The sequence below is a fragment of the Lepus europaeus genome, chromosome 14, assembly GCF_033115175.1.
Source record: "Lepus europaeus isolate LE1 chromosome 14, mLepTim1.pri, whole genome shotgun sequence".
NCBI lineage: Eukaryota > Metazoa > Chordata > Mammalia > Lagomorpha > Leporidae > Lepus > Lepus europaeus.
Genome location: NC_084840.1, coordinates 18352736 through 18365548, shown reverse-complemented (window position 1 = coordinate 18365548; position 12813 = coordinate 18352736). Strand labels below are relative to the sequence as shown.

Sequence of the window (12813 nt, the reverse complement as noted above, 5' to 3'; positions counted from 1 at the left end):
AACCAGTGCTGCAGGGCACACAACAGCCCCCCCCCCCCAATATGCCCTGACGTCATGCCCTGCGGTCAAGAAGCGCTCAGACTTGCTTGGGGCATGGCTGTTGCTGTGATCAAGGGACAAGATAAAGCTGTGAGAGGTACTGGGAAGAGAGCCGCTCCTGCCTGGACAGCATGAGACGTCCTCCCTCCCATGGTTCCCTCTGGGCTGGAGAGGGATCCAGACTAAGACCCTGTAGGGGCCCGGAGGCTGCCCTAACAGGGGACCACAGACTGGTGGCTTCAACCACAGAAATGCCTGTCCTCGCCATTCTAGAGACGGGAAGCGGAAGATGGAGGTGTGGGCGGGCCTGGTGTGTCTGAGGTCTCTCCATGCCTCTGGTCCTGCCTTCCCACAGTGTCTCTGTGCCTGCCCCCATGACCTCATCTTAATCATCTCGGTAAATGCACTGTCTCTCAGAGGTCCAGGGAGCGAGAGCTTCAGTTTGGGGGCGGGGAGGGGGGACGAGGAGCAGACCTGGATGTCCTGGAGCTGCCCAGAGCACATCGAATCCCCAGAGGTGCTGCTCTGGAGCCCACAGGTCGGAAGTTGAGTCGGTGTCCAGGGGTGGCTAGCGCTGGCCGACATGAGAGCACGTGGGGTCACCTGGGGAGGGTCAGGTAGAGGAGACACTTTGGCGTGCTGCTGGCAGCCCGAGAGAGGATAGGAGGCCTAGGGGAAGGGGCTGTCCCCGGTGTTCAGGCCTCGTGTCACCAAATGCGGCTGCGTCAGGGGACAGGCACCTGTCCAGGTCTGTCTGTAGGTGGGAAGTTAGGACTCCCACCTTCTATTTTTTTCCAGTAGAATTCACCTTTATTCATTCCCTTCAGCGGTCAGAAAGGGGGTCAGCGGCTCTTCAAGACCTCTTCCCTCTAGCAGAGTGGAAACAGTGGCTGAGGCCCCCGCCCCTGCCTAAGTGGCCACTCCAGTGGCACTGCACGCTTCCCCACCCGTGCCCGAGCCCTGGCAGGGCAGCTTCCAAGGAGCACTGGGCCTCTGGGCCGTGGAACCCACCATGACAAGTCGAAGCCCAGAGGGAGCTAAGAGGAACAGGAAGCTCTGTGAACAAACCGCAGTGCGACGTGGTGTATGCCGACTCGAGCACAGAAGCAGGGTGGACAGTGCGGGGGATGACAGTGGCCAGGCAGGTCAGGAGGGAGCCAGGCAGGGGCCCACCCACCGACTAGAACTAAACCTGTTCCTCCCTGGTGCAGGGACTTGGGTGCGAGGCAGAGTGTGGGCACACGGCTGAGAAGGGCCAGGCTGTGTGTGTGCATCGGCATCTCCTGACCAAAATGGAAGTGGGAAGAAAGCACTCCTGTTGGGAGCCTTCAAGGGCAGGGCTGGAGGTTTTTGTTCTGTTTTTTAAGAGACAAACTTTCCAGCTACTGGTTGGTTCACTTCCCAAATGACCACAATTGCTGGGGCTGGGCCAGGCCGAAGCCAAGAGCTCCATCCGGGTCTCCCACATTAGAGACCTAAGCATTTGGGCCATCTTGCACTGCATTCCCAGGTGTGTTGGCAGGGAGGTGCATCTGAAACCAGCATCCCAATATGGGATGCCCGCATCAGAAGCTGGCACTTAACCTGCTGACCACACTGGCCCCAGGGCCCAAGTTTCACTGGGTTATGCCCACAGGGTGCTGTCCACCTGCTACCTACGTGGGCAGGGAGCAAGGTGGAGCTGGTGTGTGGCAGAAAGCTTAAAGTTGGAGTCAGGAGTTATGGTCACAGAAGGGGCCCCTGTTATGGCATAGGGGGTAAAAGCCAGCATCTCATATGGGTGCTGGTTCGAGTCCCAGCTGCTCCACTTCCAATCCAGCTCCCTACTAATGTGCCTGGGAAAGCAGCAACAGACAGCCCAAGTGCTTGGGCCCCCTGTACCCAACGTGGGAGACCCAGAAGAAGTTCCTGGCTCCTGGCTTCAGTCTGACCCAGCCCTGGCTGTTGCAACCATTTGGAGAGTGAACTAATGGATGGAAGATCTCTCTCTTTCTAACTCTGCCTTTCAAATAAATAAATCTTTTTTTAAGATGGGTGTTTAAGAAGGCAAGTTTAGGGGCTGGTGATCCATGGAGGCGACTCCAGCTCCTGGGCACCTTACAGCACAATGAACCTGGCACTCCCCTCGCTGCTCGGGGAGACAGGGAACAAAGTTAGAGACCAAACCGTGAGCAGATCCTGGGCCTCAGCCTCCCACTGAGACTGCCTCTGTGCCACTCCCTGCGCTCTCCAGCCTCCTTGAGAGCAGGCATGGGGGTGCTGGTGCTGGGCTTGAGCACCTGCTGGGGGGGGAGAGGGTGTGCGGGGCGGGGGCTCCCCTCATTAGCAGAGGTCAGAGGAGGCCGGCAGTGAGCCAGTGCTTCCTTCACCTCCCCTCCCATCCGGGAAGAAAGACCCAGCTCCCCCTCTGGGGCAGGGATGGAGCCTTGTCACTGAATTCTCTCCTGTGGATGCCTTGTCTCTAAGCTGGGGGGCCTTGGGCTAGACTCCCAGTTGGGCACACACCTGCATCTCCATGGACAGACACAGAATGCGGCCCTAAGAGGAACTGCAGGCTGAGGGTGGCTGGGGCCCAGGTCCTGGAGTCTGGGCAGGCTCCTCCCCTTGGGGACTGTGGCTTCCTCTCTGGGAGGGGCTGTCTTCAGCTGTCACAAAGGCCAGGTCGGTCCCATGAGGGGTTTATGCAACAGGGCCCTCACTTCTGTGCCTAGAGCCCTGCAGGGGAGTAAGGGTCTGCGTGGAGCTCCTCTCCCTGGCCAGAAACAACGGAACTAGTGACAGCTCTGTGGCCAGCATCGCTGGGTCTGTACCCGGGCTTTGCCTGGCTCTGGTCTCGTTGCAGGGCCTGGTTTCCTGATCTATAAAATGAGAGAACATGGGCCGACACCGTGGCTCAACAGGCTAATCCTCCGCCTTGCAGCGCCGGCACACCGGGTTCTAGTCCCAGTCAGGGCGCCGGATTCTATCCCGGTTGCCCCTCTTCCAGGCCAGCTCTCTGCTATGGCTCGGGAAGGCAGTGGAGGATGGCCCAAGTCTTTGGGCCCTGCACCCCATGGGAGACCAGGAGAGGCACCTGGCTCCTGGCTTCGTATCAGCGAGATGCGCCAACTGCAGCGGCCATTGGAGGGTGAACCAAAGGCAAAAAGGAAGACATTTCTCTCTGTCTCTCTCTCTCACTATCCACTCTGCCTGTCAAAAAAAAAAAAAAAAAAAAGAGAGAGAGAGAGAGAGAACACGGACTCCCACCGCAGGGCGGCCGTGAGGATTAAGTGTATGCCCCGTGCTGGGACCAGTTCTGGGACCCAGAGGTGTTCATTAGCGCTAGCCATTGTCAATGCTTGTGACCGTGTGTGTTCAAGCACTTCCTCTCCATCGCTGGTCCCCTGTAATCACCCTCAGTCCCCACTCAACGCAATCAGTCCTTTGTGCCTCTCTGTAGCTCTGCATTTCCCCAAAATTAAGCTCTTTTGAAGACGCTCATTCTCAGTGGTTAATTATCCCAATTTCCCCCTCGCCAAGGCCTCTCAGGACTTGCAGCCCTCCTCCGACCCTCCGGGGCTCCCGTGCCCTGGAGCGCACACAATCGGCTCTGTGCGGCCCAGCCCTGGCCACCAGCCCACCAGCACAAAGCGCCCCTCAGTACCTCCCGGCCCCTCACCCGCACTCCCAGCAGCTTTGAGGTAGGTCAGAGGGTGGCATTCATTCTGCACAAGCATAACCTTGTCCTGTTGCCCAGCCACTTAGCCCGCAGTGGGACCCGGACATTTCATCTGCGAGGCGGGCCCTGGCTCTGGCTCTGGCTGCCCGCAGAAGGAAGCCAGCATTACCCACAAAGGCTCGCGGTGTCGGCTTGTTGCCATCAGCCCCAGCTACCTAAGGAAGGACCCCAACACCTCCGGGCATAGAACGGCCACTCTGCACTCTCAGGGTCCTGCAGCCTGTGTGTGCAGAGCTCACTGGCCGTGGCTCTATGGGGGTGGGGCCAGGGCACCCTGGAGGACCCTGGAGGGCCTCTGGGGCATGGCTGGGGGTGGGCCAGGCACCCCCCCCCCCCAGTGCTTTTCTGTCCAACAGGGTCTTGGAACTCGGACACAACAGCCAGCGTCCAGGGAGCTGGACACTGTGGGGCCTCTGAGACCCCGGCCCTGAGGCTCGGGGTGCTTGGGAGGTGTTTTGGGTTGGACGGTGTCCCCCTCAGACTCACGCATTGAAGTCCGAATCCTCAGTCCTTTAGAATGTGGCCCTGTTTGGAGATAAGCTTGTTGTGGAAGTGAAGAGAAGGTGCGGTGGGTTCCATGCCTGAGTGCCTGGGTTCGAGTCCTGGCTCCACTCCCAACTTCAACTTCCTGCTAACGCCTACCCTTGGGCATGTCGGAGGCCGACTGAGTTCTGGGCTCTGGCCTCAGACTGGCCCATCCCGGCTGTTGTGGGCATTCGTATCTGAGGCATGAACCGACACAGGAGAAGTCTCTCTCTCTCTCTCTCTGGACTTCAAATAATGAATTAAAAAATTAATTTCAGGGGATGGCATTGTGGCTGGTTCTAATCCAGCTGCCCTGCTTCTGATGTAGCTCCAGCTAATGCAGCTGGACAGGCAGCAGATTTTGCCCCAAGTGTTTGGGACCCCGCCACCCTGTGGGAGACCTGGATGGAGTTCTTGGCTCCTGGTTTGGTCCTGGCCCAGACCTGGCTGTTGCAACCATTTGGGAGTCTCTCCCCCACCCTCTCACTGTTGCTCCATCCTTAAAATAAATACATGAAAAAAAAAAAAAAAACCTGCAAGATGGGGCTGGCTCTGTGCTGTAGAGGTTAAACCTCCACCTGTGACGCCAGCTTCCCATTTGGGTGCCAGTTCAAGACCCAGCTGCTCCACTTGCAATGCAACTCCCTGCTAATGCACCTGGAAAGTAGTGGCAGTTGGCCCCAGTGTTTGGGCCCCTGCACCCAAGTGGGACACCCAGAAGAAGCTCCTGGCTCCTAGCTTCCACCTGGCCTAGCCCCTGTCATTGCAGCCATTTGGACAGTGGACCAGTGGATGGAAAATATATATATATATATATATATATATCTCCATATATATATAATTCTGCCTTTCAAGTAAATAAAAAATACATCTTAAAAAAAAAAAAAGCCAGCCGGCGCCATGGCTTAACAGGCTAATCTTCCACCTTGTGGCGCTGGCACACCGGGTTCTAGTCCCGGTTGGGGCGCCGGATTCTATCCCGGTTGCCCCTCTTCCAGGCCAGCTCTCTGCTATGGCCCGGGAAGGCAGTGGAGGATGGCCCAAGTCCTTGGGCCCTGCACCCGCATGGGAGACCAGGAGAAGCACCTGGCTCCTGGCTTCGGATCGGATCAGCGAGATGCGCTGGCCGCAGCGGCCATTGGAGGGTGAACCAGCGGCAAAAAGGAAGACCTTTCTCTCTGTCTCTCTCTTTCACTATCCACTCTGCCTGTCAAAAAAAAAAAAAAAAAAAAAAAAAAGATAGAAAAAAAAAAAAAAAAGCCTGGAAGAATGGTGTGGCTCTGTTGGGAGGTGAGACCCTGAGTCACCGTAGGCTGTATTAATGCCCCGACCCGGGATGAATGTTTGAATCAGTGGTTCAGAGGCCACTTGGATGCTCACATCTCACATCAGAGTGCCTGGTGTGAGTCCTGGCTACTCCACTCCCAACCCAGCCTTCCTGCAAATGTGCACCCTGGGAGGCAGCAGGTGAGGGCTAAGTACTGGGTCTCTGCTACCCACGTGGGTGACCTGGAGGGAGTTCCCGGTTCCTGGTTTCAGCCTGGCTCAGTTCCTGCTGTTGAGGGTGTTTAGGGAGTGAGCCAGCAGATGGAAGAACTTCTCTCTCTCAGTCTTGCTCTCGCTCTGCTCTCTCCCTTTCAAATAAAATGAAAATAAACTAAAAATGTTTACGTGTGGTTACTCCAACAGCTATGGGAAGCCATTCAAAGACTTTAATCTGGGTCATGTCAGAACCCGACATGACATTTCTAGCGTTACGATTCCGAGTCTTGCTCAGTACACGCGTTCACCTTGTGTGATTGCCACAGTGGCCCTATGGAGAACATGGGGGTCCCAGTGGTCCATGGGCGGAGCCACATATCCAGGCCACACCCCTCATCCTGGCGCCTTCTCGCTGGGTGGATGCTACCCACAGCCAAGTGAACTGAGGGAGGTGGTGACAGCCAAGGGAGACCCGGGGAGCCTGGATTTCTGTCCTGCCTCCTAGCCCTCCTGTTGTGTCCAGTGCTCCTGAAGACGCCCACCCGGAAGGGGAGGATCATGCTCTGGAGCCTCGTGCTGGGAAAAGCCTGCCCATCCACACCCACACGGGGCAGGGCTGGTGACTGGAGAAGCCCTGCTTGCCCGGGCCTGCCGGAGGCTCCCAGGCAGAACGAGGCCCCGGGAGCCCGGGCCGGAGCGCACCTTGTCCCAGAGCCCCCGGTGGGGGCCACAGCCTCAGACCCTCTTTGCAGAGGGGGAGCAGTGGGCAGCAGGAGTGCCTGCTTGACCAGCACTGAGGGCTGGGCCCCTGCACCTCCCCGGAGAGGGGAGAGCCAGGCTGGTGCCCTCTGACCTCCACTGGGATTTCTTTCCATTCGCATGGCAGTTCAGTGTGGTAGGTGGATGCCTGTTTTACAGGCTGGGAAACCGGCTCCGGTAGCACGTTAAAATCCCTGAGCCAGCAAATCCAGCTGGGGTTAAAATCTGGGTTTGAGTGACACCGAAGCCTATGCACTGAGCCTTAATCACCAGAGAAGAGTTTGTGTATTCCCAGAAGCTTCAGAGGCTTCCTGGAGGAGGTGACACTAGCACCCTGCCCCCACCCTCCTGCAGGTGCTCAGCACCCAGTAGGGAGTCAATACAGGTTTCAGATGCAGGAGGAACCTGGAAGAAAGCAGGTTGCTGGGGGGTGCGGGGGAGGGGGACAGAGACCTGATCCACATCAGCCTGTGGGTCCCCTGCTCCAGCTATGACGAGCTGTCATGGTCTCTCCTCACCTGGCAGCCGGAGCCTGTCCTGCCTGGCCATGCCTCTCTCAGCAGGAACTGGCTACCAAAAGACACAATGCCATTCCTCCAACAGGCAATTAGCTGCTTTTTTTAAAAAAGAAAAAAGATTTATATATTTATTTGAAAGTCAGAGTTACACAGAGAGAAGGAGAGGCAGAGAGAGAGAGGTCTTCCATCTGCTGGTTCACTCCCCAATTGGCTACAATGGCCAGAGCTGTGCCCATCTGAAGCTAGGAGCCAGGAACTTCTTCTGGGTCTCCCACGTGAGTGCAGGGGCCTGAGGGATTGGGCCATCTTCTACTGCTTTCCCAGGCCATAGCAGAGAGCTGGATCAGAAGTGGAGCAGCTGAGACTCGAACCGGTGCCCATATGGAATGCTGGCACTGTAGGCGATGGCTTTACCTGCTTTGCCACAGTGCCAGCCCCAATTCGCTGCTTTTGAAAGAGGAAGGAGGTCAGTGCAGAAGCAGCCCCTGGAGCTGCCTGGCCTGAGAGGATTCCCCAGAGGCTACATGGGCCCCTACAGAGAGGACTTGTGGGGAGGAGTGTTGCTCCCCACTTGTCCGTCCCCCATCCCAGCCCACTTTTCAGCTTGACCACAGCCACGTTGCTGGTCATGGAGACAAAAGGACACCCACGCCCCACACTTCAGCCTGAGACACCTCAGCCTCTCCCCTGGGCCACTGGAAGCCACGTTCTGGGAGGGCTGGGACTGGGGACAGGTGTTTGGGTGACTCGGATTCCTGGGGCTGGGTGTCCAGTCAGAGGTGGCGGCACGGGGACCACAGTCGGAAAGGGCTGGGTGCTGCTGGCAGAGGGTGGGGACCTCAGGGAGTTTTCTCAGAAGCCACCTCCCCATAGCTGGCAGCAGAAGCATAGTGCGCTGGGCCCTCAGCTGCACGAGGTAAGCAGGTGCCAAGCCTCAGGCAGAATCCAGGCTGTAGCCATCTGAGAACCCGTGCGGACTCCAGGGGCTTCCAGAGGTGAAACTAGATGACGAAGTCCCATGAGCATGATGAATCAGAGAGACACACAAAGCAAGGGATCATTCGCTCATTCAACAATACCCACTGAGCTTGAGCGATGGAGTCGGAGGTAAAACAGGAGCTCACCCCCCAGAGAGCTCAGAGGAAGGAGCAGGAGAGCAGCGGTACTAGTACAGGAAGGGGGGTGCCGAGGTGCCGAGGGGGGGGGGGGGTCTCAGTTCCACCCTGGATGGGAGCAGCATGATTTTTTCCTCCATTTCTCCATTGGATGAGCCTCATGGTGGCCAATATTTGCTCAGTTCGAAGTACCAAGCAGTGTTCTAACCCCTGTGCACAATGCTGGCCTCAAGCCACAGTTTCAACCTCTTTTTTATAAATGGCCCCCTTACTTTTAACCCTCCTCAAATCTTTCCATAGCAAGACTTGATAACATCACCCCTCGAGCAAAACTCCCAATTCCTTTCATTTTCTGAGGCCCACTTGCCAGGTAGGACCCCTTGCTGCTGGCTTCAGACACCTGGCCTGCCCAGCCATCCCCGTTTACCTAAGCCCCTGCACCCATGGGAAGGAGGCCTGAGCCACTGTGGGAGTCACAGGGAGACCCCATACAATCTCAATCCCTAAAGAAACAGAAAGGATGTAGGAAGAGCTGGGGTTGACGCAACTGGTAAGCGGCAGGCGCTGAGACGGGCACCGTGTGTTTGTCTTGTTTAACTCCAGTTGGCTTCCCCATCTTGACACCTTTTGATCTGGGGTCCAGACGACAGCTACAGTGAGTTCCAAAGCACCATGTGAGTCCTTTGGGTCTCCTAAAAATTGCTCAGTGATTTCTTTTTTTAAATATTGAGGTCTCAGGGGCTGGCACTGTGGTGCAGTGGGTTAAAGCCCTGGCCTGCAATGCTGGCATCCCATATGGGTGCCGGTTGGGTCCCAGCTGCTCCACTTCCGATCCAGCTCTTTGCTATGGCCTGGGAAAGCAGTGGAGGATGACCCAAGTCCTCGGGGCCCTGCACCCACATGGGAGACCCGGAAGAAGCTCCTGGCTCCTGGCTTCGGCCATTGTAGTCATTTAGGAAGTGTACTGGCAGATGGAAGACCTCTCTCTCTCTCTGGCTCTACCTCTCTCTGTAACTGTAAATAAATCTTAAAATAAATATATAAATAAAAATATTGAGGTCTTATGCTACTACAATTTGTGGATGTATTTGAATGACTTCATTAAAGATTTATTTGCAAGGCAGAGAGAGAGAGAGAGAGTGAGAGATCGTTCATCAACTAGTTCACTCCCCAAATGGCTGCAACAGCTGGGGCTGGGCCAGGCCAAAACCAGAAGCCAGGGACTCCATCCAGGTCTTCCACACGGGTGACAGAGGGCCAAGCACTTGGGCTGTCTTATTCTGCCTTTCTGGGTACGTTAGCAGGGAGCTGGATCAGAGGCAGAGCAGCTGGCACTCAAACCATGCTCCAATATGGAATGCTGGTGTCCAGAGAGTGGCTTACCCGACACCACGACACCAGCCCCTGGGCAATGATTCCCTATAGTCATCAGAAAAGTCCAAATCTTCTAACTCGCTTCTAAAGTCTTTTTTTTTTTTTCCTTAGGATGTATTTATTTATTTGAAAGTCAGAAAGAGAAGAGGCAGAGAGAGACAGACTGAGAGAGAGAGAGAGAGAGAGAGAGAGAGAGAGAGAGAAAGAGGGAGAGAGAGGTCTTCCATCCGCTGGTTCACTCCCCAATTGGCTGCAACGGCTGGAGCTGCACCGATCTGAAGCCAGGTACCAGGAGCTTCCTTGGGGTCTCCCACACGGGTCCAGGGGTCCAAGACTTGGGCCAGCTTCCACTGCTTTCCCAGGTCATGGCAGAAGGCTGGATCAGAAGTGAAGCAGCCGGGACTTGAACCAGCGCTCATATGGGATGCCAGCACTGTAGGCGGTGGTGGCTTTACCTACTACACCACAGCGCCGGCTCCAACTTCTGAAGTCTTTTTAAACATTTTTAAAATAATGGCTTTATTAAGATATAATTCATGGCCGGCGCAGTGGCTTAACAGGCTAATCCTCCGCCTTGCGGCGCCGGCACACCGGGTTCTAGTCCCGGTTGGGGCGCCGGATTCTATCCCAGTTGCCCCTCTTCCAGACCAGCTCTCTGCTATGGCCCGGGAAGGCAGTGGAGGATGGCCCAAGTCTTTGGGCCCTGCACCCCATGGGAGACCAGGAGAAGCACCTGGCTCCTGGCTTCGGATCAGCACTATGCGCCGGCCGCAGCAGCCATTGGAGGGTGAACCAATGGCCAAAAGGAAGACCTTTCTCTCTGTCTCTCTCTCTATCCACTCTGCCTGTCCAAAAAAAAAAAAAAAGATTGGTTTCCTTCATGGCTCATGTGTGCTTTAGCATGTATCCGTTTCATCCATTTTTAGTGTTGAATCGAAGTTCATGCAGGGATTCGCCACTCACTTCCACTCCCATGACTGTGACGCTGCCATGAACATCTGTGCACAACATAAGCATCTGTGTGGGCACGGTTTTCATTTCCTCAGTAGGCGCTCAGGGCATGAAACGCTTGATCATGGGTAACTCTGCCTGCCACAGTGGGGACCCACTGAACAGTCTTCCAGAGCTGCCGCACGGTGTCACAGCCCACCAGCAACACAGGAGCCACTTCCACATCCATGCCAACACCTCCTCCCTTTTTGTTAATCACTGTCATCCTGATAGGTGTGAAGTAGTATTTCACTGTGTTTATTTATTTCTTTATATATTTGAGAGGCAGAGCTACAGAGAGAGGGAGACAAAAAGGCCTTCCACCCACTGGTTCACTCTCCAAATGGCCAAAACAGCTGGAGCTGCATCGATCCAAAGCCAGGAGCCAGGAGTTTCTTCTGGATCTCCCACACAGGTACAGGGGTCCAAGAACTTGGGCCATCTTCTACTGCCTTCCCAGGCCATAGCAGAGAGCTGGATTGGAAGTGGAGCAGCCTGGACCAGAACCCGCCGCACCCTTATGGGATGCCGGCACAGCAATGCAGAGGCTTAGCCCACTACACTGGGGGGGGGGGGGGGGGGGCTCCTTGTGGTTTTGATTTGCATTTCCCGAAGAGCCAGTGATGATGAAAACACAATGTCTTGGCGTGTTGATTGATTATGGTTTTTTTGTTTTTGTTTTTGTTTTTTTGACAGGCAGAGTGGACAGTGAGAGAGAGAGAGAGACAGAGAGAAAGGTCTTCCTTTTTGCCATTGGTTCACCCTCCAATGGCCCCTGCGGCCGGCGCATCTCGCTGATCCGAAGCCAGGAGCCAGGTGCTTCTCCTGGTCTCCCATGCGGGTGCAGGGCCCAAGGACTTGGGCCATCCTCCACTGCCTTCCCGGGCCATAGCAGAGAGCTGGCCTGGAAGAGGGGCAACCGGGATAGAATCCGGCGCCCCAACAGGGACTAGAACCCGGTGTACCGGCGCCGCAAGGAGGAGAATTGGCGAGTTAAGCCACGGCGCCGGCAATGGTTATGGCTTTAATCCTTACATTTAGACCTATACTGCATTTTGTGTTACTTATTTTGTGTGCAGTGAGGTAGGGATCCAACTCCATTCTATTGCACGTGGATTCCCAGCTATTCCAATACCAGTTGTGACATTGGCTGGGCTTTCAGTGGGCTTATGGGAGAACAAAATTGGCTTCAACTAGTGATTTCTATCTGCGCTGCTACACAGAGCATAAGGCAAGTTTGGGCATGCGTTTCTGGAGTTAGAGTTTAGGCCAGACAAAAAGCTTAGATGTGACAACAGCCATTACCAAAATGATGTCATGATGAGAAAACGCTCTTGTACCCAAGAGCTCAATGGAAGAACTGAAGAGAATCACTGGTGACGGTGAAATAATAAAAGATAGCAACGCTTCGCGGCCTCCCTGGCAGGCTTGGCCACTGGGAGAGTGACCTTGTAAGTGGAGATGAACACACTGCTCTTACCACATCAGAAAGAGGTTCTCTTAGTCACAGACATTGCTCAAAGGATCTGAAGGCCTTGGAGTATCTCACTATTTGGTACAGGATCTGAAATGTTCAGTTGCCAGCCTCATTGGATTATACTTCAAGATTGAACCTATTACAGCATGTATTTTGAAGCTATGTACTTAATTAAGGGAAAATTATTTGTAATTTACAATATTAGGATTTGGCAGAGACAGCAAGGCCTTCCATCTGCTGGTTCACTCCCCAAGTGGCCACAATGGCTAGATAGAGCTGGACCAATCTGAAGCCAGCAGCCTGGAGCCTGGAGCTTCTTCTGGGTCTCCCACATGGGTACAGGGACCCAAGCACTTGGGCCATCTTCTACTGCTTTCCCAGGCTCATTAGCGGGGAGCTGGATCAGACGTGGAGCTGCTGGGACTTGAACCAGCGCCCATATGGGATGTCGGTGTTAGGAAAATGGCTGCAGTCTTATCTATGGTGCGATCCACACCCTGATTTACATCCTAGGCTGTAGCCCCCACCGCCATTGCTGGAAGCCAGGTGGCCACATGGCCAACCACCGGTGTCAAGCTCTACCCCCATCCTAATGGGATTTGCTGCTCCTGCTTCCCTGCCGGCCCGCCCTCCGGCAAAGTTTCAAAAGGACTTGTTCTTGAACACATGGCTCTCTCTAGCCTTCTCTTCTCCTCTCTCACTCCCCTCTCTCCTCTTTCTCTCTTACTCTCCTTTTCCCCCTTTACCCCTTCCCTCCAGCCTGCTGGGTTTTCCCCAATAAACCCTTTCTCTTACTCTGGTGTTTGGTGTGTTTTG

General features: G+C 55.2%; 1 pseudogene; it reads left to right on the top strand.

Annotated features, from left to right (window-relative positions):
• Window positions 1-8136: 8136 nt before the first annotated feature.
• Window positions 8137-12168, top strand: LOC133773378 (protein mago nashi homolog; annotated as a pseudogene).
• Window positions 12169-12813: the final 645 nt, after the last annotated feature.